General features: G+C 40.2%; 1 protein-coding gene across 7 annotated transcripts in view; it reads left to right on the top strand.

Moving 5' to 3' along the window:
- The first annotated feature begins 9,537 nt into the window (after positions 1-9,537).
- SNTG1 (syntrophin gamma 1) overlaps positions 9,538-24,243 on the top strand; it is a 340,195-nt gene continuing 325,489 nt past the window's right edge. For 2 of the 7 annotated variants that reach the window (XR_007630406.1, XR_007630405.1), the window contains exon 1: positions 9,538-9,889. The gene's annotated coding sequence lies outside the window, so the exon portion shown is untranslated. The remainder of the gene's footprint in view (positions 9,890-24,243) is intronic. The other 5 variants (XM_050328333.1, XM_050328327.1, XM_050328363.1 and 2 more) reach the window with 3 other exon arrangements.

The raw sequence follows: 24,243 nt of genomic DNA, 5'->3' as shown, positions 1-24,243 counted from the left end.
ACAGAGTCTTTCGCCTGATGTACCAGGAAGAACACAAAGAATATGTCACATATGTGTCAGTTCCTTGAACCGCTCACTTTTTATCAGAAGTAAGCTTTATAATGAGAATTACCATATTTCAGCTTTGACTGGTTTTCTGTGGGTATTTTCTCAGTATTTCAGTTTGTCAGAATGTGTCTCTGTCCATGAAATGGCTTCAGGTTAACAGACTTTTCTGTCAGCAGAGAGGGAGCCAGCATGCTAATGTAAAACCTGTAGGAAGTAGTCAGCACAGGTGTTGAAAGTAAATGACTTGGCTATTGGCAAGTGTACATCAACTTCTGTACAGGAGCTGCTGCACGATGTTCAGACTTCAGTTTTATACAACAGCACAAAGAAGCTTCGATATAGATCAAAACCGATCAATACTATCTTGGAATCAGATGTCAATCAGTCACAACACCTTGCATGAGCAGTAGTACATAGACTTTATAAACAGAATTAGTCTGGGTGGGTTTTTTTGGGTTGGTTTGGTTTTTGTTGTTGTTGTTGTTTGTTTGTTTGTTTGTTTTGTGACCAAATGCTTTTGTTGCAGAGAAGCCAATTTATCAAATTTATCATTTACCATTTTGGTGTTGAGCCATAGTGGCACCAAGTCAGATTGAAAAAAAACTATGTTTTGATGTAAACAACAAAACAAAGGGATTTTATCAGAAGGGAAAATATATATTTTTTCTCTGGTTAGAAATTACTTCTAATTTCACTATCCTGAATTAAAAAAGAAAACATTATAAAGTTTTTACTGATGTTAAGGGAGCTTTTCTGAATTTTTTATTTCTCTGGAAAATTTTGAGATATGTTAATAACAACATAGCATTTCCTACCAAATAAAAATGAACTTTCTTTCTATTTCATGTCCAATGTAAATGATAGATTTCACAGTAATTTGTAAAATAAATGTATTGCTTATATAAAAAACTCTGCTACCTTTTTATCAGGTTTTATGTAAGACCTTTTGTTTGTGTCTTTTGAAAGCCATTATCATCAATGGAAAACAAATGCTAACTCAACTGGAAATGTTAACTCAGTATTTTCTTTTAAAATTAAGTGAAAGACAGAGTTAAGTGTTGTCATAAAAGCTAAGTGGCACTTAGCTTAGTCAGTGGCACTGACTGATTAGTGCCACTTCAAAAAAAAAAAGCCAGGAATTCACATTTATTTCATAGCCAAGCAACCCTACTCATGATGAGTTTGCTAAGGATTTAATAACTTTGTGATAGATCTGTGACCCATTTATACTTAGTCTTCAAGCAAAATCTGTAGTGAAAAGTAATATTTGCTTTGAGATGCATATCTACTATACCTCTTTTTTTTTTTTTTTTTTAAGATGAGACCCATGTTGAAGGCTAATTAACCTATAAAAACTATGGTGTTCAACCATTACATATGGACAAGTGGTTTGTTTTCATCATGAACAAGCTGCAATTAATGTTTGAGTACATATTAAATTATGGCTATTTTCATCACATCTGCAGATAATAACAGATTGTTTTTGAGAGGTATCACTAAGGGAAAAACAGATTTAGAACATACTTAAGAGTCAATTTACTCTTCTGAAAGATACAAATAATTTAATTTGGTTTATTTAAATAGTACTTAGGTTTTTATTTCAATCAATCTTTCATAATGATAACACAGTCTACTAAAAAAAATAAATATGTATAGGAGAGAATAAATTATTATTTTTACACAAATGTTTGTAGCAAAAGAAAGAAAAATGCCTTCATGAACTAATGAATAACTAGTGGGCACAAACCAGAGAAATTTACAAAAGTCAGCAATTGAAATTGAGAGAGAAGTTGATCATCTGAAGTCAACTTTCATGTCACCAATGGCAGAAATTAGGATATATATATTGTTTATAGAGAAAATTGGATATTTAATGCAGAATCAAGTTTTTAAGGCTTTAATTCTGCAACACTTTTCTCAATGTTATATTTCCTCCTTTTATTACAAAATTGCTAAAATATTTTGTTAAAATTATATATAATGCATTAATTTTGTTTCTTTCCTGTCTATAAGCCTGACTGAAGCTTTTCCACAGACAGCTGGGTCAGGGGAGTTTCCTCCAGGAAAGGGGAGGATAATGCAGGCAGCAAGACTAGAGCATGGATATGCCACTAAGAGCATGCAGATGTTATTCTTAGTTTTAGCAGATCTCACCTATAACTTGAAAAAACCCACCATGTTTATTCCATCCCTCATTTTACTTCTGTGAAAAAAATAACATTAAGAATATGTAATATATATAGAGGTGCAATACTTGGAAGACAGATTGTTACTGTGAAAGACAAGTAGAGGTGGATAAACCAAATTCATTCTTAGCTTTCATTGCTGCTGATTGCCTCTCAGAAGGAACACTTCAAAGGTATCATGTAAAAATGTTTTTCCTCATGTAAAAATGAGAAACATTTTGTGTGTTTCTTATACTAATTAAAAGAAACCCCTGTTCATGACTTCTGAATGAGATGCTGTGGGTGGCTTTTTATATCTGTGAGCAAAATAGTCCTGGAATTGCATGAGGGCTTGCTTTGCCCTGGAATCAACAGCTCTTGGGAACTGCTGTATCAGGGATGAAGCTTCAGCTTGGTACCTTCATGTTTTTGTAATGAGTGATAATCTGGCACATGCATACACAAAGCAGTAAACCTTTGTGATAGGAATGTCCAGGAGTAGGTTTACTTCATAAGTAAAGAGTTGAAATAGATAAATATTTTTTATTTGAATCAACCACAAGGGTCCTGTGGACACTTCCAGTCCTTACTCTCTTGACCCCTGCCTGTGGGACCAGGACCTCATTTCAGATCCACTCAGGGCCATCAGTCTCTGGTTTAGGACACAGCCATATGTGATAGGTGTGCCTGTTGGCAGTTATTTCATAACCATGACCATGCCTGGCCACAGATCTTGCAGAATTGGACTCTGATCTGTGGGTTGTTTCTCCAGCTTGACTTTGGACCTGATTGTGTCACTGACTTTGTCACTATACCAGCGTGGTCCCCAGGGAGCCATTGAGCCTCGCAGCACCCTGACACTCTGCAGAATAGTGTACATCCGACAAAGCCTCAGCTGAAACCTGCTCAGAAGAACTGTTCTGGAGCAGCACATCAAGGTAGAGAAGTCCCCAGGTGTGCTCCTTCCAAGGAATGTGTAAGGGAACCATATAAATTTCTGCTAGTTATGTCATTGGTATCAGACTGAAGCAGAGAATTTGCAGACAACAATAGGTTTTGTTGGACATCATCAGAAGGCCAGCCTAGTAGATAACACCACGTTTATTATGACTAAAAGTAGTCTGCTAAATAAAAAAACAACAACCAAATAAAAAGTGTGCTTTTAGTCACATCTGCTATTGTCCTTCATCTCCCTTTTGGTCGCTGTAACCATGGAAAAATGCCCAGGTGGGAAACAATGTCTTCTCTGACTGACAGCTAACCAAGACAGCCTAAAGGCAGAGACAGGCTGTGTTGAGAGGAAAGGGTTGTGCAACTAGAGAGGGCGGTTGAGCAAAGACCAGAGTCAGAGAGCTCTAGAAAATTGGACTATTGCAAACTGTATAGGAACCATGTTCATGTTCAGCAGATGGCATCAAAGTGCGGTGCAAGAAGCATGCAGTGATGTTGGGAACTATTTTACAGCTGTTGAGCTGCTACTCCATGGCTAGGAGGCGTGGGGAAACCCCCAAAACTTCAAGACTGATTAAAAAGCAATGTTGATTATTCAGCAGCTAAGGATCTGGAGTATTTGACTCATTTATGGAGTGAGTCACACAGTTCTGAGCTGGAGTTAGCTTCTTCAAGAAACATCAGCCGGTGGTACAGCTACTACAGCCCAGATGTTTTTCTCAAGGGTTAGGTGTAGGTCATGCATGCAACCTCATGCATTGTGACAGAAAACTATGTAGTTTTTACAGCATAGTCAAAGTAGGCCAGCACACCTAGTATGTTCCTCACAACAAGAGACAACTGCATCCCCTTCTCTGCAGTACAGCTGCCATTCTTTGCATTTACAGCCAGCACTGAATTCATTCATAGAGCACCACATTGCTGCCCTGGAACTGAGGAGGAAAATCTGAGCTAAAGCAGATGTCCTTTCTATTGAAGGTTTGGAGCGATGCTGTGGTGGCTCCAGGCGGGAAGGCTTGCCTCATTCATCCAGTGGCAGAACCACCTCTTCACTTTGGCAGCCATGAAGCAGGTCCTTTTTATCCTTTCTTCCCTGGGAGCTACAAGTGTTAAAAAAAATACTGAGCCATCTGAAAGTATTTACTTATGAAATAGTCCTTGCTGTCTTCATCCTCCCACAGGCACACCCTGGGGCCAGTTCGAAGATGCTGGGCAGACTATGTCCTTATACCCATCTGCAAGGGATTATCTGTAATGGGTATAGCTGTGTACCTAAGCCACATTTTGCAGAGGAGCTTCAACTCTGGGGCAAAACTGTGACTTTCATTCCATCCACAAAAATTGCCTCAAGTATATGTAAATGATCTTTAATGCCAGGAACATAGTAATCATTAAACTACAGCTGTACCCACATATATTCCAAAATGCTTTAAACAATTAAATTATCCAAAGATTACATCCCACATTTGAATTACAATGTCTCGTCTTTTAGCTACCATTTCAAAAATTGTGAAGGTAACAAATAAATTCTTTCCCATCCTTAGTAACTTTTATATTTTAGTTTTCTTATGGAGACTTTTAAGTCCTACAGAATTAGTTTATTTTCAAAAGAGACTTTTATCAGTTATTTTTCTTCTAAATGGAAAAAAACAACCCTACTTTCAAACTTTGTAATGTGTAAAATTGATTTTTAGATGCATATAGGAGAATTTTATCTTCTTTTGGTGATGAAATAGGGTAATTGTGATAATGCAAAGATTTTTTTTTCTGAGAATAATACAGAAAAAGATAATTGATAATTTTCTTAGATTCTACTATTTACAGCCTATGGTTTGCTACATGTCCCTTTTAATTTGTGATAATTGATTTTAATAAAGTAATTACTAAGGCAGATAACTCTGCAGATAATTTCCTTGAAAGTAGTTAAAATCCTTTGTTACAGTTTTATCCACATTCTCTTCTAAGTTGAAAATACTCATTAATGAGATGCAAACCAATTATAGGCTAGCATAAATAATAACAGTACTAAATATGATGCACAGGCTGCGTGTAAAATTTGGGATTAAGGAGCAAAATTAAAATTATGAATTTCACAGTTTCACTTTGAGATTCTCTACTGTTTGGTTTCAATATATATGGTTTTAAATTATCCAGGCTTTGAGATGATTTGAAACCCCTGAATTTCAAAGTAAAAGTTCATGTAGAATTTATGGACTTGCTAATATCCTGTTTACATGTGAAAAGAGAGATTTTAATATATAAGCATATTTAGTTCCAGTCTGAACAAACCCCCATGTCTCTCTTTGGGCCTATGTGAGTGAGAATTTTAAACAGATTGACAAGAGCTCTTGAGAAACAAATCACAGCAGCAAGGAATATTATGGAATATAGCTGCAGATTTTTTGGCCACCTACAGACTGTAAGAGGCTATTTTGGTCTCCATCATTTCCCCAGTCAGATTTTCAGATTACAAGCCATGGCGACAAACGACACATTATTTTACATAAGGATGCCAGATACTGGTAAATGGAGTATTTTTGTGAAGCTTGGTTTAGACTAATTGTGGGGAAATGAGGGAATATATTAATAGATTTTTCTGGACATGGTTGTGTGGATTATTATCAGTCTGGGAATGGAAATTAAAAACTAAACAATGTCCGCAGAAATTGGGAATGTGCTCCTCATTTGTACCTCAGTATAGGAGGTATCAATGATGACAGCTTATAGATGACCTTGTGACCTACTTACTATAAAGTGTGTGACACCTGTCCTAGAGGGTGTTCCATTTGCTACTCTGACAGCTATCTTTTCAAAAAGTGGATATTGAAAATAGATTAATTCTGTTCTCACAGAGTCAATTAATAATCCATCAGCCACGATGTGTTCCCAGAGGTGATAGGACCCGCTACTTCAACAGAAAATCCAATGTTACAGTGATGGATAAAAACACTCTCCGCTCTATCTCCCACAGCATCGTAGCATCTTTCTTATACATTCATCTTATTTTTCCCCTAGTACTGATAGTTTCTTTTCCCATGTAGTTTTTCAAAGACTTAGTTCTCTGCTCTTTTTTTCCTAGCACTTTCACCGATAGGTTTACGTGTGACAGACATGCACAACAGTGTTTGGCTTCCAAATGTCAGAATCCCTGCCCACAATCAAAGTGAGCTATACCTTCAGTAGAAAAAAAAAAGAGATTGGGTGCTACAGTAATTTTGCTAAGGGAAAAGAAGACAAATGACCTATTTCTGATAGATAGTCAATAAAATTTTACAAAGGATGTCACTTTCTTGCTTGTTGGGTGACATTCTTCTTTTCATTCTCATATTTCCTAAACAATGCAATTTTAATTTTTTTTTTAGCCTCTATTTCTTCCATTTTTAACGCTGTTCCTCCTTTGTCACTCCATCCTTGTTGGTGACTTGAGTGGTGCCAGGCTGCTGAAGTTGCAGAATCTAAAGCAGGAGCCAATCTACTGTCAGCTTGTTATGTGAAATTTCTTAATTAACATTCCCCAAACTACACAAAAAAAATTGTGGTTTCCCTACTCTGACTTTAAAGGTTGCTTCGTGTTCTTGACTACATTGTAAGTTTATCTGGTTTCAGTGTATGTAAGAATCTTATGCTGTATTTGTGCTGCCTGAAGCAAAAATGCAACAGGAATGTCATCTTCTAATTATGTGTAAAACTGTCACACTTTATTTCATACAGTCATGTGTCTGATAATTATTAAAAGCATTGCGCACTTTTTTCACCTGGTTTAGTAGAGTTCATCTCCAGCATATTCTTACTGACAATGAAACTTCTAACATTTACATATTCTAAGAAATGTAGGAATAGTCTGAAAGTTCCTGAATTAAAAATATAATAGCTTCCTCTTTTGAAATGAAACTTCCTTTCATGCTTAAGCTATCCTACTCTTCATCATCACACAAAGAAAGAAGCAAGAGGTCTCCACGAAAGATGTCAGATCTTCCTACAAGCAGGAGAACATATGTACCAATTAATCTATACCCCTGGTTTGAGGTACGTGAAGGTAGTTTGAATACTGAAAACAGAGGAGGTTGTCCCTGTTGGAATTTGAGTGCGGGACTGGTTATAGACAGAGTAGTTAAAAGATCATAAAATATTGTTTCCACTTGTTTTAGAACTGCTCGAGTCGTGACTTTCTCAGCAAAGCACGAGCGAAGAGGGTTACAGTTCCACTTCTGTCTTTGATTAGTTTTTGGTTCATTACATTTCACTTTTTTTTTTTTTTCAATTTTCAGACATATATTTCAATCATCCGAGTCCTAACATATGTATAGTTGTGATCATTTATTTTTTCAGTCTTGTCAGGAGAACTGTCAGTTCAAACCATATAGTCTTTCAGTAGAACCACAATAGGGTGGGTATCTTGGCTAGCTTGTAGCTATAAAGAACTCTGTTAGCATCAATACAGTATCAAGAAACAGGGAAAAATTAAATATCTGTATCTTGAGATGAGAACTGTAGTACAAATCTGTTTAATTAGGCATGAAACCTATCACTGCATATTCTCATGCATTTATCAACTCAACAGTTGAGTTTATTCTTCAGAGCAACTTTATTATCTTTGCATTTAACCTGTATGAAGCCATCTTTTTAAATCTTTTCCCCCCTCAAATGGCTCACTTCAGATTATTGAAGGTAATATTTATAAAAGGAACTCATAAGGAACAGAAATATTTTTGTTTGCACCAGCTTGGTTGTAGAAGAGCACTTAATTGTAAGATGCCTGTGAAAATCACTTTTCATTACAAGAAGCTTAAACCAGTTAACAAGAAAAGGACTATGAGAAGATCTGCAGAAAAGGAAAGCTCAAACGCCTTTTACCGGACTTTGTGACCACCCACCCTTGACACTCCTAGCTTAATATACGAAAAACATTTCCAAGAGCTGGAAGGGGGCCCAGAGAATACGGATGAGACCACGGCTGCTCCCCCCACTCCCAGTTCAGCAAAAGCCTCCCGACGGGCTGGCTCTCCCGCCCAACAAGCAGGCGCTGACGCTCCGCTGAGCGGCCGCAAACCTACGGGATTCCCTGCCCGCAGCATCCCTCAGCGCTCGCTGCGGCGAGCCCAGCTGCCGGCACCCTCCGGGGGAGCGGGCTGCTGAGAGACGGCTCCGGTGACGGCTTCCCCTGCGCTCCTTCTTGCTTCTTTTTCCTCCTGCGTTAATTCTGCCTTCGCGGGGGCAGGTCCATGCCTGGCGGCCCCGTCCCGCGGCGACACGCGGCTCCCCCGCGGCAGCCGCGGGAGGTGTGTTCATACATATACATGCATATATATGTATTATATATATGGGTGTGTGCGTGAGTGACTCATAGCTGCGTTATTCTGTGTCATCGCAGCGCTGTCCGACGGGGAGGGCGATGCCTGCAGGGGATCTCCAGCGAGGCGCCGTGTGCCCCGTTGGAAGCATGGACGTGTTGGAGCAGGAGGGCGAAGACCACGCAGTGCTTTAGGGAGGCAGAGGGGAGCTTGTCCCTCACCCCTTTGCTCCCCTTGGACCCCCTCCTTGTCCGAGACAGCCCGGCAGAGCGGGGCTGGATGTTTGCCGGTGCGGGGTGGGGGCCGCAGAGCCGTGCCCCCAGTTAGTGGCTGGGAGACGAGGCGGGGAGAAGGCAGCGCCGCTGCCGCGCCAAGCCAGCTTGGCAAAGTGGTAGAACCGGCACCAAATTTCTTCCCAACGTGGGGGTCGATGTACGTTCCCTCTGGCGAGCGGCCAGCCTATACCCAGTCACACGGCCGGGAGAAAAGGCAGCCGGGGCAGCCGAGCAAAAGCGTAGGCTCACTGAGGAGGGAGGGTGGCGGATAACTTTCCCGCCGGGGCAATGGGGCGAGCGGGCAGCCTCAGCCCCGCAGGACCGGGGAGAGCTCCGCGGGCTCCGCGCACTCCCGCGATCAAGGGGAACACCGCCGCCCCCCGGCGGGCCGGCAGCTCCAGCGCCGAGCCCGGGAGCTCGCTGCCACTGCCCGCCGGGGGTCGCCGGCCGCCGCGGCGGGACGGGCTGCGTCTTTCACCGGTGCTTTCAGCTCACCCTCCCGGGGCCGGTCGGAAGCGGCGCCCGCCTCGCCGCCCGCTCGCCCCTCTCCGGCGCGGGGGCCCGCCCGGGGGAGGGCTGCGCGTCACCGGATCTGGTGGCGCCGGCAGCGGGGCGGCGTTACGGAGCGCCCCGGGAGCTGGGGGGGCGGCCGGGGGTCCCGGGCGGGGCCGCATCGCCGCGCCTGGCTGCGGCCGCGCTGGCGGCGGCGCCGCCTCGCCTCCCCTCGCCTCGCCGCGCCTCGCCTGGCCGCTCGCCGCCGCGGAGGGGCGGCGCTGCCTCCCCGCACTCCCCCGCCCGGCGCCCCCGCTTCGTCTCCGGGAAGGACGCGGGGACCCCCACGCTCCCCCCCTCGGCGCGGCGGCGGAGTTCGAGCCCGCGGCGGCGGCTGGGGCTGGGGTGCGATGCCGTGTTAGCCGGCGGCCCGCCCCGAGGTAGCGCCGGCGGGAAGGATCGCGAGTTGCCGGGGCTGTGGCTGGCACCATGGGCACCGGGCGGGGGGGCGAGGCGGCCGGGCTCCCTGCGCTCCTCGGTTAAGCCCGGGGATGTGCCGGCGCCCGGTGGAATTATTTTGGAACTAGCGCGGAGCAGTGGGAGGAGGGCGAGCGGCACAGCGTTTCACCAGCTGCGAGGAGATCGTCCGGCGGTGCTGTATAGGCAAGTAAGCGCTCCTTTTCTGTTGCCTTTTCTCTGCCTTCTCTTCGTCTCGAGCGACTTTTTGTTCTGCAGCCGCTGGTCGCACGCTCCTGGTTTGGAGACAGGATGGTCGGCGGCGCCAGCGGCAGTTCTCAGGGGCTGAGGTGCGGGAGGTTGGTGGCCAGGATTGCGGGGGAGCTCCGCTCCAACTCCGCCGGAGTCCGCCGCGGGCATCCCGCTGATGCGGTGCTCCGGCGCACAGCCGGGCAGGAAGCTCCGTGTCCCAGCGCTTCCCACTTCTGCAACTCTAAGAGGTGATGGCTTCTTACAGGCGTAAATATAAAATGCCTTCTCCTTTGTGCTGAGCTGTAACTAAATTGTAGGAGACCTTTAATTGCTTTCTATCAGTGCTTCTCGTGGGAAAGAAGCAGGATGCATGTCAACCTTTCATATTCACTTATGATTTCAGTGAACCCAGAGTTTTGATTTTTTTGCCTTTAACTTTTTTGTGCCCTGCCTAATGATCTTCTTTGAGATGCTCTTGCTGTGAGGTTATGGTTTGTCCAGCCGTGTTTGTTTGCTTACTTTTAGCCTGTGGATATTTATTGCTATACTTGACATAGCCATGAAAAAAAGTTGACTGTAATTCATTTCAATGTATGGAGGACAGGTTGCAGGCAGGGGACTAATTCTGCTCTCAGAGGAACTCCACTTCAAAGGAGGAGGCCCATGGGGCTGTAATCTCCAGCTAAAAACTCAGAGAGCTCAGAGCAGACCTGTCACACTGTAAAGAATGAATTCTGTTCACCTTTCAGCAGTGATAACGTATAAGCTAAGCTGCCTGCCTTCCCATATCTATGAAACACCTGTCTCTGAAACGCAGGGAATAGAGATGTGAATTCTGGGCAGGTTTGGGAGAAGGCAAAACTTTAGACAGTGTTTAATTAAGTTTGCTCATATTGATTTCCTCCGTGTCATCTCTGTGAGCCTGAAAACTGCAATCTATTACAGTGACCTTGATGCATGTTGCGTTCTAACGTGAAAGCAGCACAGAATAAAAGCATTTACACAGATTTATAGCTAAGCTCTGATGTTTCACTAGGAGCTCAGTTCCACTGACTGTGGTAGTTTCAGCAGGGCATAGTATGTGTGTAGGAAATGACTTGCTAATGGTGATGAAACTATAAGTTGCCGTGTTGGAAACATGTCCTGCAGAAATGCCAGTGTGCATGAAATAGCTGTCGAGTTTTGGATTTTTCGTTTTCTAATCAATCAGATTTCAAGCAAAAGGAGTGTGTGGGTGTGTGTGGCAATCTTAAGGCTTCCCAGGTTAATACACTTTGATTTGTCAGCAGCAAGAGATCTTTTTGTGCACTGAAATACACTTTTTTTCATAGATACAATGTTGACATGATATGATTAAAAAATGTTGTGATGTCCATATGGTGAACACGTAACTAACTCGAGTTTATAACTGAAAGATAAAGTAAGCATTTCCTGTAATGGTGGATGGAGATTATTGAGTGTAAGTTGGCTGAGGGGGATGTCATTTGTTTCAGTTTACAGATAGTGTTCTCTGGTTCATATTTCTGACTCTCTAAAGATGCTGTGAAACACAAACAGAATAACTGTTGCTAGACAGTGGGATGCAAACCTATCTGTTACTTAAAACACTCAGCTTATTCTGTCTCGTATCAAAAAAAGTAAGTTCATAGCAAAGTCTGCCTATGGCTTTATTGTAGTAATTCCTTCGTCTGTTGCAGAGTGGCAGGCTTTCACTAGGCATGTGCAAGGGAGATCATGAAACAGTGAAGTATGCACTGATGTGGAATTTATTTGGGCTATGTATTACATTTGAGGTTTCCACAGTTAATATAAGTAAGTGCTTATGCCTGATTATATAAATAAAAAGAGGTTAAAAATGGTATTAGCTTTGTCACTTTTGGTTCATGTTGCAGAGCCCCTTTTCTTCGTTTTTTTTTTTAGTCCTTCAAACTAATCTAATGCTATTCTCACTCTTTGCCTGGAGAGGAAGAAAACATAATTTAATGATCTATCATTTGGCTTTTTCAGTGTCTTGTCCAATAGCTATGAGATAATCTAATGAAGGTCCCCATCACTGAATTAAAGAACATGGTGCTCTAGACTTTCACTTACAATCAGGTTTTCACTCTTACATGGCTTAAGAACTGAGTTTTAGCAAGGTCTGATAGGAAAAAAAAGAAATGCTTCTTTTCCTGTTAGGAACTTGTAAAGAAAGAGGAAAGTGAGACTTGAGGTAAAGATGTAATTTAGAACATCCCCTTCTAGATTATTAATCAAAACCCTTTATCTTCACATGTTTTCTTTATCTTTTACTTGATACTTGCCAGAAAGCCTTCCTAAAATAGTTATACTTTATTTTACAATGTGTATAGTTCTTAATTAAAAAAATTTAGAGGAGAGGCTGTCATAGAGTTCACTGTAAGGCTATTTTAGTATCATCTTTAATGTTCTGTATCCTGCTTGGCTTGTATCTTTTGAATCTGAGATTTCCAAAGTACAGTATATTCAACTTTATAGTATGAATTTTTGGTTTAATACTATGAAAATATATCTATAATTAGAGAAGATGTTGACTTGATTCAGAAATATCAGGGCAAGCTCAGAAATTATGTTTAATTCCTAATTTTTTTCTGTATTTACTCAGACATGCTTTTTGGCTTTTTGGGCATAGCTTTCATGAACTGACTGAAAGACTTGTAAGCAAAATTAAACACACCAACGGTTAAGCAGGATTTTTCTAGTCAGCCCAACCCAGTTGAGTGTGTCATTTCTATTTATTCGTCTTAGATTGAATATTAAGACAAACAAACAAGAGCTGTAGTCTGCTCTCAGTTCTTCCCTTTGAAGTGCTCAGATAATGCTTGTATTTTAGCACTGGTCCTTGTGTCTGAGCTCTTACCAGTAGTCATTGCCAGGTCTGCTTGCATGCATTGTTAAAAAGGTAAGGAGTTGTAGTGAATGACAGGAAACATCAAATGGATTTAATGTGTCATGTTTCTTGGCCCTTCTCATGGCTGTGCTTTCAGTTGAGGTTTCCCGGGGATAGGATTGAATGTGGTTGGGCTAAATCCCAATGTGAGCCTGCTACATCAACCTGTACCGTTGGCAGTACGTTGTGACACTGGCTCAGCATAATTACACAGACAAACTCCTGTATTTTCCCTGAGTTTGCTTACCATCACTGGAAGAGTCAGAAACCCTTACTGTCGTTGTGGCCTACCTATATTTTCTGCATTCCTGTTGCAGATTTCCCAAGAAAGCATGCATTAAAAAACCAAACCAAAACAGATCATGCCTCAAGATACAGCTATAATCGACATCAAGGAATGCAGTGGAGACACAGACAGTGAAATTCACACATATATTTAATTATCCAAGGGAGAAATTATTATCCATCTTGAGAGATTGATTAAGTAGGTGATGTGTCTACTCCTTATGAAGAAGAGGAGCTACGTGATATGCAAACAAGGCTTTTTTCCACTGCACACTTAAGATGTGGCTGTCACTGCCGTTTGAAATTATGAGCCTTATCTTCAATAATAATCTTGAATTGGCCGAAAGAGGTGAAACGCTATGTTGTGTGATGAGGCTAGTTTCGCAGTAGCCAAGGGCTGGGTTGTTTCTTGGGGACTTGCTCTCTTCAATTTATTGAAGTAATGAGTAGAGGGAAACTAATCAAGAAGAGTGTTTGGGATAAGATTAATTTTATTAATTCTCCAGTTTACTTTGGGTAATGTTGGACAAAACCATAAAAGTTCTTCATTGTGTATGTATGAGAATGTGGCAGTATTTTTGACTTATATATGTATAAATGTTCTAAAAGATGGGATTGGGGTTTTGCATGAGGCCAAAACATGGATGAATGATACTGCTGGACACAGTGTGCTGTGCCACTCAGGTACTTCAGAGATAAGGCATGGATGTTTAATGGAAGTCTCTGCTGTACATTCCTCTGTGAAATGCAGGAGGTCCCCCATGCCAGGAGCAGATGAACAGAGTCTTACCCTGAGGGTGGAAGTGGATGTTCCCGATGTGTAGTAACACCTGGAGCAGACCAAAAGTCCCACACTGGTGCTCACATGGGTGCTTTTCAACAGCCACTGAAACTCCTGTGTGAGATGTGGTTGAGGTGATGTGTGAGATGTGGTTGAGGTGAAGGCACTGTTGTTTTACTGCTTTAGTACTGGCATGTGAAAAAACTCATGGCTTCAGAGATGCCATGAGTGCAGCTGATTGTTGGCTCAGTTGATTATTCTGCTGATCGTTTTCATCTGGAGCTCATCTCAAGAGTGTTGAATTCTCTGCTTTTGCCTATGAAGTATCTGCTACTTGTTAGATTTCAGTGTTCCTTCCTTGGTCAGGTGAGATTTTGATTCAAAGGTGTTCTTTTAAGGCTAATGACATCAAGCACTTCTGAAATGTTCATTGCTTGGAGCTTCTGAGATAACATTATCAGAGGAGGAGCAGTTTATTCATCATATTCTTCTTAAGTTTGGCTTTATTTTATTTTTTTCATTTTCAATGTGGTTTTTTCAACTAGTAAACTGTGAATTGGGTTTTGTGTTGAAGATGTTAGAAATGACTCTAAGTAAATTTTATATTGCTTTTGATCAAATTATTCAAATAGAATTAGATTTAAGTGTGAGCAAATGCTGTTTGAATAAAGCAAAATACATGCCTTTTCCCCCTCCACTTGTATTAAATTTATTTTAAAACATACAGCTAACCATAAAGAAGTAAGAATAGGAGTGCTGTTTCTGACATTCATTTTTCTTTCCCTTTCTGTCAAATATTAAAGGGAATTTCATCTCATGAGTGATAGTAATCATACCCTCTGATTCTTTCTAGGTGTTCTTTCTGGCTGTTTTTATTGAATTTAGTGTAAAAATGGCTCTGAATTCAACAGGTATAATACTAAGACCTGGGAAGTCTTTTAAAATCTTTTCAAATACATAATATAAGTGTTAATATTTGCTTTACTATAAAGCACTGATTCCTAATTACAGATTTGTTTCTGAGATGCTTTGCTGTTTCTAAATATATCTTCATTCAAAATTATGTAAGCTAGCTTTTTCTAGTTTCTCTGTATGGCAAGATGTTTTGACTGACTCTCTTAACAGTTATGAATAATGAACTGTATGTTTCAGCTTCAGCAACACAAATGGACATTGATTTTCTTTGGCTTGCTTTTGACCCCTGAAGAAGTAAAACCATTAGAATTTTGCTTGTGAGGGAACTCTTTGCTCTCTCTCCTTCATTTTATATATATTATAAACAGCCTTTGAGAACTAATCTATGCTAATCAGATTTTTTTCAAGTGAAAAAGGAGAAGAAAATCATCAGCTCTAGAGTTGTGTTGCAGTTCTAGGTTTCATCACACACAGCTGTCTGCCTGTATCCATTACCACTTGATATCGCAGCTGTATGTTGCTGAATGCAGCAGAATTCACAAACAGCTCTTCTCACAACTGTTTTAATTGGTTATTAAATGGCAAACATTTACATGGCAGTATAAGGGTTTGGTCCACGCAGAGGGGTTGTTGTCGTATAACAAAACACACACTGATGCATGGGTAGAGTTCCTAATTGAAGATAGATCTCAAGTAAAAATCAGCATCAGACCTGTGTCTCTATAGGTTTTAACATTTGGAGTTCTTTCACTCTCATTCTGTGAGTTACGTGTTTTACTTTTTTTTAGGAAACAACTGCATGAATATGGAATGCAGAGGTAAAGTGTAAAATGTAAAGGGTATAAGTGGTAAAATGCAAAAGCGGTCTTTTGAAAATCAGCCAGAGGAACGGATGTAAAAGTAAACTGGGGTTACAAGAGCCAGAGAGGTTAACATGTTATGAATGGGGCATGATTGGGCCTTGCCAGGGGTGAAGTTAGTGGCAGGGCCCCCTGTCTGCAAACTAAGCAACTCTATTAATGTGTGAAAATAGCTACTCTGTTGCTTTTTCAGCTGAAGCAACTTCTCTGTCAAATACAGTGACATTTGTGAAGGAATTTTATTGGGGAAAGCATACTGTAACTGTGCTAGAGACATTTCCAGGCAAAGTGTATAGAAATCATGACAGCATCTGATGATGATCACCTCTTGCCTTATTTTAGCTCAGTTAGATAAGGAAGGACCTTCCTATATAATTGAATGCACAAGTAGATAATTTCTTTCTACACCATGTCATTAGTCTTTCAGCTAGTTAATTCTTAAGCAACTGTAGTAATAGTTCATCATATGCTTCTTTTCACCACTTGTCTTATGTAGTTGTGAGGTTGCCTGGGCTGTTTTCTTGGGATGTCTTAATTAAAATTGCTTAAGTTTCAATTTATTAATCTGCTTTATGCATCATCTTTCCTTTTCACTACATTAAATAACCTATTTAACCTCCAAAGAGAGAGCTGATCTTACTGATCAGGCATTATATTCTATTCGTTGTTTTCTCCATGTTCTCAATGCTGTATATCTTTGTGAAGTTTTCTTGAAGTTTGTGAACTTGAAGTTTTTTGAAGTTCTTTGTGAAGTTTGGAAAAACCCTCAACCTTCTGGTTTTTGGTAGATGGCCTAAAAAGTACTCATTGCTTGCTTTGATTACTGGAGAAATCCTGTTGTTAACAGTGATTTGATATTGCCATTTGTCACTATGCTCCTGCACATGTACCACTTACTGCCTTTTTTTGCCTCTTCATGATGTTACAATACTTCTTTCTGAAATGAAAATCTCAAGGTTAATCTCAAGCATTATTCTCCTCATGTAATACATATTGCATACAATTGATTGCTTTCTCAAGGGTGAGATTCTGTATTTTTTTGTGCTGTGTTTCTGTGTGTCTACATACAACTCTTTATTGAATTAATATATAATTTATTATATAGTCTGTACTTGCAGGATTGAGTCCATGATTTTTTCTCATTGAGATGAGACTTGATTTTTGCTTTTATAGTTAACTCTAAATTAGTTGTCTAATTACAGGAAAGACATTTTTTGTGGGGGGAAAATTTTGGGAAGTGAAAAGTAAAGTATTTTTGGATCAGTTTCCTTTTGGAAAATTACAAGAACATTATCCAACATTTTCTTTTACTCTCAAGAGCATAAAATGACATAACACTTTCCCTGCTAGCTACTGCATGGTAGTACCAACCACTATGTGTATACAGCCATATGCCTTCTGTACAGTTCTTTGATGGCTGCAGAACTCTGAGCCTGAGATCGGCAGAAGCTGGGGCCATAAGGATCTAGACAGACTGTATGAAAGAAGGCAGTAAAATGCACTGGGCTTGCTTTTTCATTCTTTATGCTGTGATAGAGAGAGGGTATGTATGACCCTTGAAAAGAAGAAAAGGTGAATAGCTGCAATAGATGGTTGATGAGAGAGCTGCTGACCGCTTTCTTGAGGGGAAAGTGGTGTTTCAAAGACCACGATTGTTCAGTAATCTTCAGAATTGCATCCTTGAAATACAGACCTGCTGCTCATATTCTGCCAGAAACATGTTCCATTTCCATATGAGGAAGATAGAGTCTTCCATAAGACCATATCTGTGTCATTGTTCTCCAACAGTCACATGAATTCTCCATATTTAAAGCAGGAACTCATATGCAAGAATTCAGCTACATCCTTAGATGGACTGCTCCCTTCTGCAGGTCCATTTGTGAATGTGGGTGAGATGCTTTGGTTCTTTGGACTTTCTGAGATTGATCTCTAAGCGCTTAAGAAGCAACATGGAAATTGGTGATGTCCTCATGTTGTCTTGTGTTAGGAGAGACACAAAAGTGGTATCATCAGGACTTCTCTTTCTTTTTGCCCTCCAATACATACACTTACATGTATCTCTGTCTCAAGACAAATTCTGTGATAAATTTGGCTTCCTACACATGTGTGTTTTTATAATAGACTCTATACTGTTCAAAAGTCTCTGAAGACTAAGTGGAGTTACAACCCTCGTTGCGCAATTCTAATTTCCATAGGAAAATTGTCTGGGCACTTTGCTTTTCAGCAAATAGAGCTATAACAAACAGCTGAAACCAACTCTAGAGGCAACTGTAAAAGTGTAAAATTAAAATTGTGAGCTTTCTAAATACCAGTTTTCCTTCAGAGAAAGTGAATGAGAAGGAGGCTGCTTTCATGGATCAAGTGTCAATATTGCCTCAGTTACAAAGCCATACACAAGTTTAACTTATATTCCTAACTTCATGGCAGCAGATTTGTTTTTCTGGATGGCAAGAAATATCTTAGATCTTCTTACATACAAGATCTCTCTCTGCAGGCATTTGAAATGCTGGAAAAACCTCTGCACAAAAGCTCACAAAAATGATGAAGTACTTTGAAGTTTTGCAATTACAGCTAAATGTCACTTTCTGCAGGTTTATGGCATGTAAATAGCTGGAGATACTATTGCGGGGAAAGCTAGTCCTTTATCTTTAAAAAATACACATCTGTAGTAGTAGCCTGTATTTATGAGTGTATAAACTGTTCCGTGTGTTCAAAACTTGTGGTCAATACCCATAGAATCATAGAATCATAGAATAGATTGGGTTGGAAAAGACCTCCAAGATCATCAAGTCCAACCCCTGATCCAACTCTAATTACTATATCTGTCTGTTTGTCAAAGCTTTTTGTTAGCTTAAAAAGATCTAATTATGTAAATACCATCTTTTATTGGAAAGATTTTCTTAACACCATCCATCTGAAATACACTCTTGTATTTAGAAGTTATGACAAACAACCTGAAAACATTCTTTTAAGTGCTACAGTGTAATGCTAGTCATTGAAATTATGGTATCTTACACAGCCCAGTTATTTTCAAAGTACTGGAGCCCATTTAGGATGAAGATTAGAAGCAGTGTTTGACTTTTTTTGGTTTTGACTATGCCAACGAATTCAGCATAGTGAGTGCACATACAAGATGCTCTAGACTGGGAATAACTGTCTGTATCGATAGCACCTATCTATGCACCCTTCAGTTTAGGATGAGGGTTCGTCTAGGGTCTGTGAATTAAATGTACATAATGATTTTTAAAACTCTAAAATAATGGGACATAAAAATCCAGGAAGAAGTAATTTATAAAAGTAACATGGTATGTTACATGCAGCAGGTATCTAAAGTGAAGGATACTGCTGCTCATAATTAGAAGGCTTTTCAGTCCTGTAGCTGCTGGAAAGGAGACACTGTGTGTTGTTCTCTGTATAGAGGAGTGGTTTTTTGGGATAATTCTCATGGCAGTTGTACTGCCCATTTCCATAGCAGCTTGCATGCAGTTGCTAGGAACAAGAGTGCAGGTGTTTTGTAATGGCATGGCAGGCGTGATGTGTGACTGACTCAGTTCCTTCCTCAGCCATGGAGAGGATGTTCTTCTACCGCACACTCAGTTTTCATCAGGCTGGGAAGCTTTTGATTTACTGAAGTACGCAAGGCAGCTCCTGAAGTGTGAAATTACTTATATGATGGTCCCTTCTGTCTGAGTAGCTACCTGGTATCTGGGACCTTGCTGGAGTGCTCCTATTAAAAGCTTGGACATAATATTTCTGCTACAAGTCAGTGAACATGCCACAGGTTGTTGCTTCTGGCAAAACTGACTGTTGGGTCGGATGTTTTTTCCCCAAAACCTTGGGCATTTCTTCTGTTTTCTTCTCACTGCTGTGACTGACATGATGTCTCTTCCTGTCTCCCATTTCGCATGTTCTGGCCTCATTATACCAGTAACTCCTGTGTTTGCAATCAGTCAGCACCAGGAAGGCTATGCACTAGGCTCTTTCTGGCCATCTTCTTGTGTTATAGCTTACAGAAGACCATGTGTTTAGTCATGGTTATTTATAAGATTCATAGTTCTAAGACTTACTTTCTGGAAGCCTGTGAGGTCTTCATCGTAATGATCCTATAATGGCATGATACAATGATATAAAAGTACATGATTCAAAGAAGAAGTGGTAAGTTGTTCATATGTAGATCAGTGAGCTTAGATGGCACCTTTTTGAGGTAATGGTGTCATCACAGTAGAAGTGACTTGGGTTACAAAGACTGTTATCAACTCATCTCTAAGACTTCAGGCATAACAGTTGTTTCTGTTTCTAGTTACTGATACATATATACAGAGGATATATTTCTCTTAAATTTCCATGAGGCTTGATTTTTGCTTTTCATTCAGTTTTTCCCTGAAGGGATAACAAAGTTGGTAATTTGAGAGCAGCTCATTTTGACATTTTTGAGGATGATCCCTTGTTAGAGCTTCACACTTATGATTCCCCCCTCCCCCCCAGTATTTCTGCTGTATCCTTTACGGGCTTATGACTTGACACTGTGTTTCATGCATATGTGTCTATATGTGTGTTTGTAACAGATAAATGTCTACCTATGTGTGCCAAATATGATATACTAAGAGCTTGTCAGCCTGGATAGCCCTATAATTTTTGAAATTTATAATAAAACCATCTTTGATCATGAAAGCAGCCACATTACGTGGCTGTATGTTCTTATGGCTTCTATTACACATACCTAAAGTACACAGTTGCCGGTACTTGTTCAGGGATTGACCCTTTTTCAGATAATCTTTCTCAGTCTGTGTACCCTTCCCAAATCTATTCAGAATTACAAGTGAGGATCATCTACCTGGCCCGTTAAATCTTCTCTTTACATGTCTCTGCTAGTTTGTCCTCCCTCACATCAAGCTGAAGCTCTCTTTTGTTTTCAAGGGTTTTGTTCAGTAAAGCCAAGCATTAGGTGCTGTATTTAGCAGCTTACTGAGGCTTTTGTTCTTTCCGCTGGCCCACCACTGTCTGAATTGCCTGAAATTTCCCTAATACATGTTTTTCTGTCTCGTACAAAAGTAAAAATGCTCTGCTTGAAAATCTGCCTTTATAACATTCAGTTGTCATCTTTTACTAGGATGCTTGCAGATGGTTTCCATCTGGAACTGATATATGAGAGGGTTTTTTCAGTGGTTCATTTTGAATAGTTTTGTAGGAATAGCTTTATATAATTCAGAGAGATCTTAATGCCTAATTTTTTGAGTAACTGAAATTTTACCTCTTTTTCTCATTTTTGTGCTGTTAATCCAATAATAGAATTTACTGTTCTGTATGAAGGTATCCTGGCACAGGACATGAAAACAGTATTTCTTGTTTCAGTAACTACACTTGACTATTTAATTTTAGGCTCCTGAATATACATTTCTTCAGTGAAATTGCAGGTGCTTGATCTGAATGTTTTTAGACAACTGCCTTTAGGCAGTACACAGCAGATAAGGGCAGAATACCTGGAAATTTGCTTTCAGCTTGATGACACGTGCCTGTTTTGGTTTATGGAGGAGTCTTCATTGTTGGTCAGCAGTCGTAGCAGTGATAGGTTAGGTTCCTTGGACTTAGACCAGTTTTCATTTGTTCAGCAACAGTTTTTTGTTCAGTGAAGATGTGAGGTGCAGGGAGACCCAAAAAGAAGACATGGATCCTGTTGTGTGCTGGTTCTTGCCCGAGTCACTATCATGGTCGTGAAATGTTAGTGTGGTCAATGAGCAGTCCAATGAGTGGGCAGTGCTGGATGGCTGCAAAGTTGACCTGTCTCCTTGGAAAACAGATCTTGATAATTTCTTATACTGCATACTCTCTTCCTCAGTTTTCCGTCCAAAAATAACATAGCATAGCAAACGAGCATAATAAATAATGGCCAGTCTTCGCGAGCGAAGATCCGGGGAAGGTCTTTACACCTTCCAGCCTGCGCATTGGATTTTTTAGGTGAGACACAGTGTGCGCGGAACTGAGCCCACCCTTTAATCCTAAGGTTCATCTGCCGGGGCCAAGCGAGCTTGGACAGTGGCAGTGAGGTCCTTAGGACGTAGATGGGTTGCCTTTAAGGGCTAACGAGCCCCACCTGCCCGGGGAGTAACGAGCAAACGAGCATACTACTGGAAGAAAGGATTGGTCAACCTGTCTTAACTAAAGAGAGGTGAGTGGGTGCAGTTTGTAGGCTGCTCAGAAGCAGTGTGAACAACTGATAGTTAAACTGGTCTGTTATGATTTTTTTTTTTCAAATTGTCTTATCTATAATGTAGTGGAATTTTACCCCAAACTTTTCTCTGTGTAATATTTTTTGTTTCTGAAGTTTAAGAAAATTTCAAAACTGTTCATTTAAAGCTACTTATTTCAGCTTGGCAGTGTCAAGTGTACAGCGTAGAGGGTCTCAACCGTGAACTGGAGCTCTGAATTGGATTTACTCTGTGATCACCACACAGACTTGAGCAAGTCACACAAACTTCTTTTGGTTCATTTATCTCATTTAGCTTAAATTCATACTTTGTGGTCACATGAATGAGTACCTTGAGATTTCATTAATGAATGGTTACATAAAGGTTTATTTCCAGTAGTTAGAGACAGTGGAGGTGGATAGTGTGCAAGATATTGATTTACATGTATTTTTGGTTTCTCAGAATATTTTGTATGATCTCATAGAACATTTCTGTGTACTTGGTCACTGCTTTCTCTGATCTATTAGGTTTTGGAAGAACATTACACAAACCTGGAAAAGAATTTGATTTGTTGTAGGAACTCTGAAAATGGATTTACCTACCTCTATTTTTGACATCAATTAAATTTGTTATGAAGTCATATTTGCTCATTTTCTAGTCTCTGTCTTAACTGATACATTGTAAGGAAGAACGTTTGAAAGTCTTAGAATTCATGTAGTGTAATAAGCACTTGAAAGAATCTCTCTGCAAGCATTCTGTCTGTGAATAGAGCTACAACTGCTAAATAAATATATTATTTTTCTACTGTAGCACCATAAAAGGAAAAAGTGGGCTATTATTAAAGAGCTATAAATTCCTAAAATAAATTGCATTTAGTTTGTATTTAAAAAAACCCAGCTCAACATATGGGAAAGTAACCCATGCTGCAAGGCCTCTAATGTGCTTGTAGAATTGTGCTTGTGCTTGTAGAATTAATAAAAATTACTGTGTATATAGCATAGTAGTAACAGTCTATGAGAGTTATCCCTTTAAAAAAGACATAGAACTGCCCATTGTAGTCCCGTCTGTCCCACAGCACCTTCTGAGTGACTCATTCTGTAAGATGAATCAGCAAGCAGGTGTATTAATTGGTGATGTGAGACATTAAACCACTTACAACTTATGTTTTGCTATCCTTGCATACAATAGGTGCCCATTAGGAAAGACTTCTAGTGCCATTGCCTTTCTCTTCCACATCTGCCTTGATGTCTTAAAGGCAGCAACTGTAGTTGATATGCAGACTACCTCACGGTTAGGGCCATGATTTGCTTAATAAGAAGTTATTGTTTCATTCCGTCTTTTAGCATAACACTGGGGATTGTGAAATGTTTTCTCTTTAAAAGCCATAATCCACTGTGGTACTGCATGTATTACATTTATGTAAATGGCTCTGTGGGCCCACCACTGTAGGACCTCAATCCCTCCACAGCAGTTGGTATTTCTGCAAGCAATGTTTTCGTTTGTCTTTGTTTTACTTTGAGGTGGTAGATTATCTATCAAGAATAAAAGCTCACATCCCTGGTGGATGTGTTAATTGTCAGTTGGATTAATAATGGAGACTGTTATCCAGCTATGAGCTTGCATAAAACCTTTAGAAAAATTTGATTGTCAGTACTGCTCCCTGTATGACCCATTTTGCTGCAACTGAGTATGGGCAAGAGACTGCAGATTCCTAAAGGCTTTCAGAGATGTTCAGACATGCAAGTGTTCCTTGCCCATTCACCCTTGTGTGGGCATATACATGCACCAGGATAACACAAACTTAATTTTCTTAAGCAATCAAAATACGAAATAATGACCACTCTGCCAACATGTCATTTGGTTTTCTGTTGCTCTCTGGGTGTTTTGCCTACTGTGTTGTATTTCATGGAGTACAATTTTGTGTTTATAGAAAATGTATTGTGAGTCCTAGTTAAAGCTTATTGTGGCCAAATTGGTAATTATGATACAACTGGGAAAGGCAGTTCATTAACAGAGATGGGGATATGAGACATAGGCTTCCATTAATTTGTCTGAGTACTTTTTAAATTATGGCTGGGGGACTGTGAAATTTACTTTAGTGTTCAAAAAATGGGCTAAGAGAAACTGTGATCAGTGGCAGTAGGCATTTTGCAAAGAAACTGGATGGATGGATGAAAGGCTTCTGCCACATAATTCTGGGCTCTGCAGTTCATCATTATTCAATCACAAAGATTAAAGCAATTTAGAGCTTAGAAGCTATGAACCAAGAGATGCCCAACAAAATGTCCGAAGGCACAAGGGAGCCCTGGAAACTGATTCAAATGCACAGGGATAAACTTCCAGAAACCCTATTTGCATTTAAATATTTATTACCATTTT

The sequence above is a fragment of the Myiozetetes cayanensis genome, unplaced genomic scaffold (assembly GCF_022539395.1).
Source record: "Myiozetetes cayanensis isolate MyiCay16 unplaced genomic scaffold, myiCay2020 scf1, whole genome shotgun sequence".
Lineage (NCBI taxonomy): Eukaryota > Metazoa > Chordata > Aves > Passeriformes > Tyrannidae > Myiozetetes > Myiozetetes cayanensis.
This window is presented reverse-complemented; position numbering and strand designations above follow the sequence as displayed.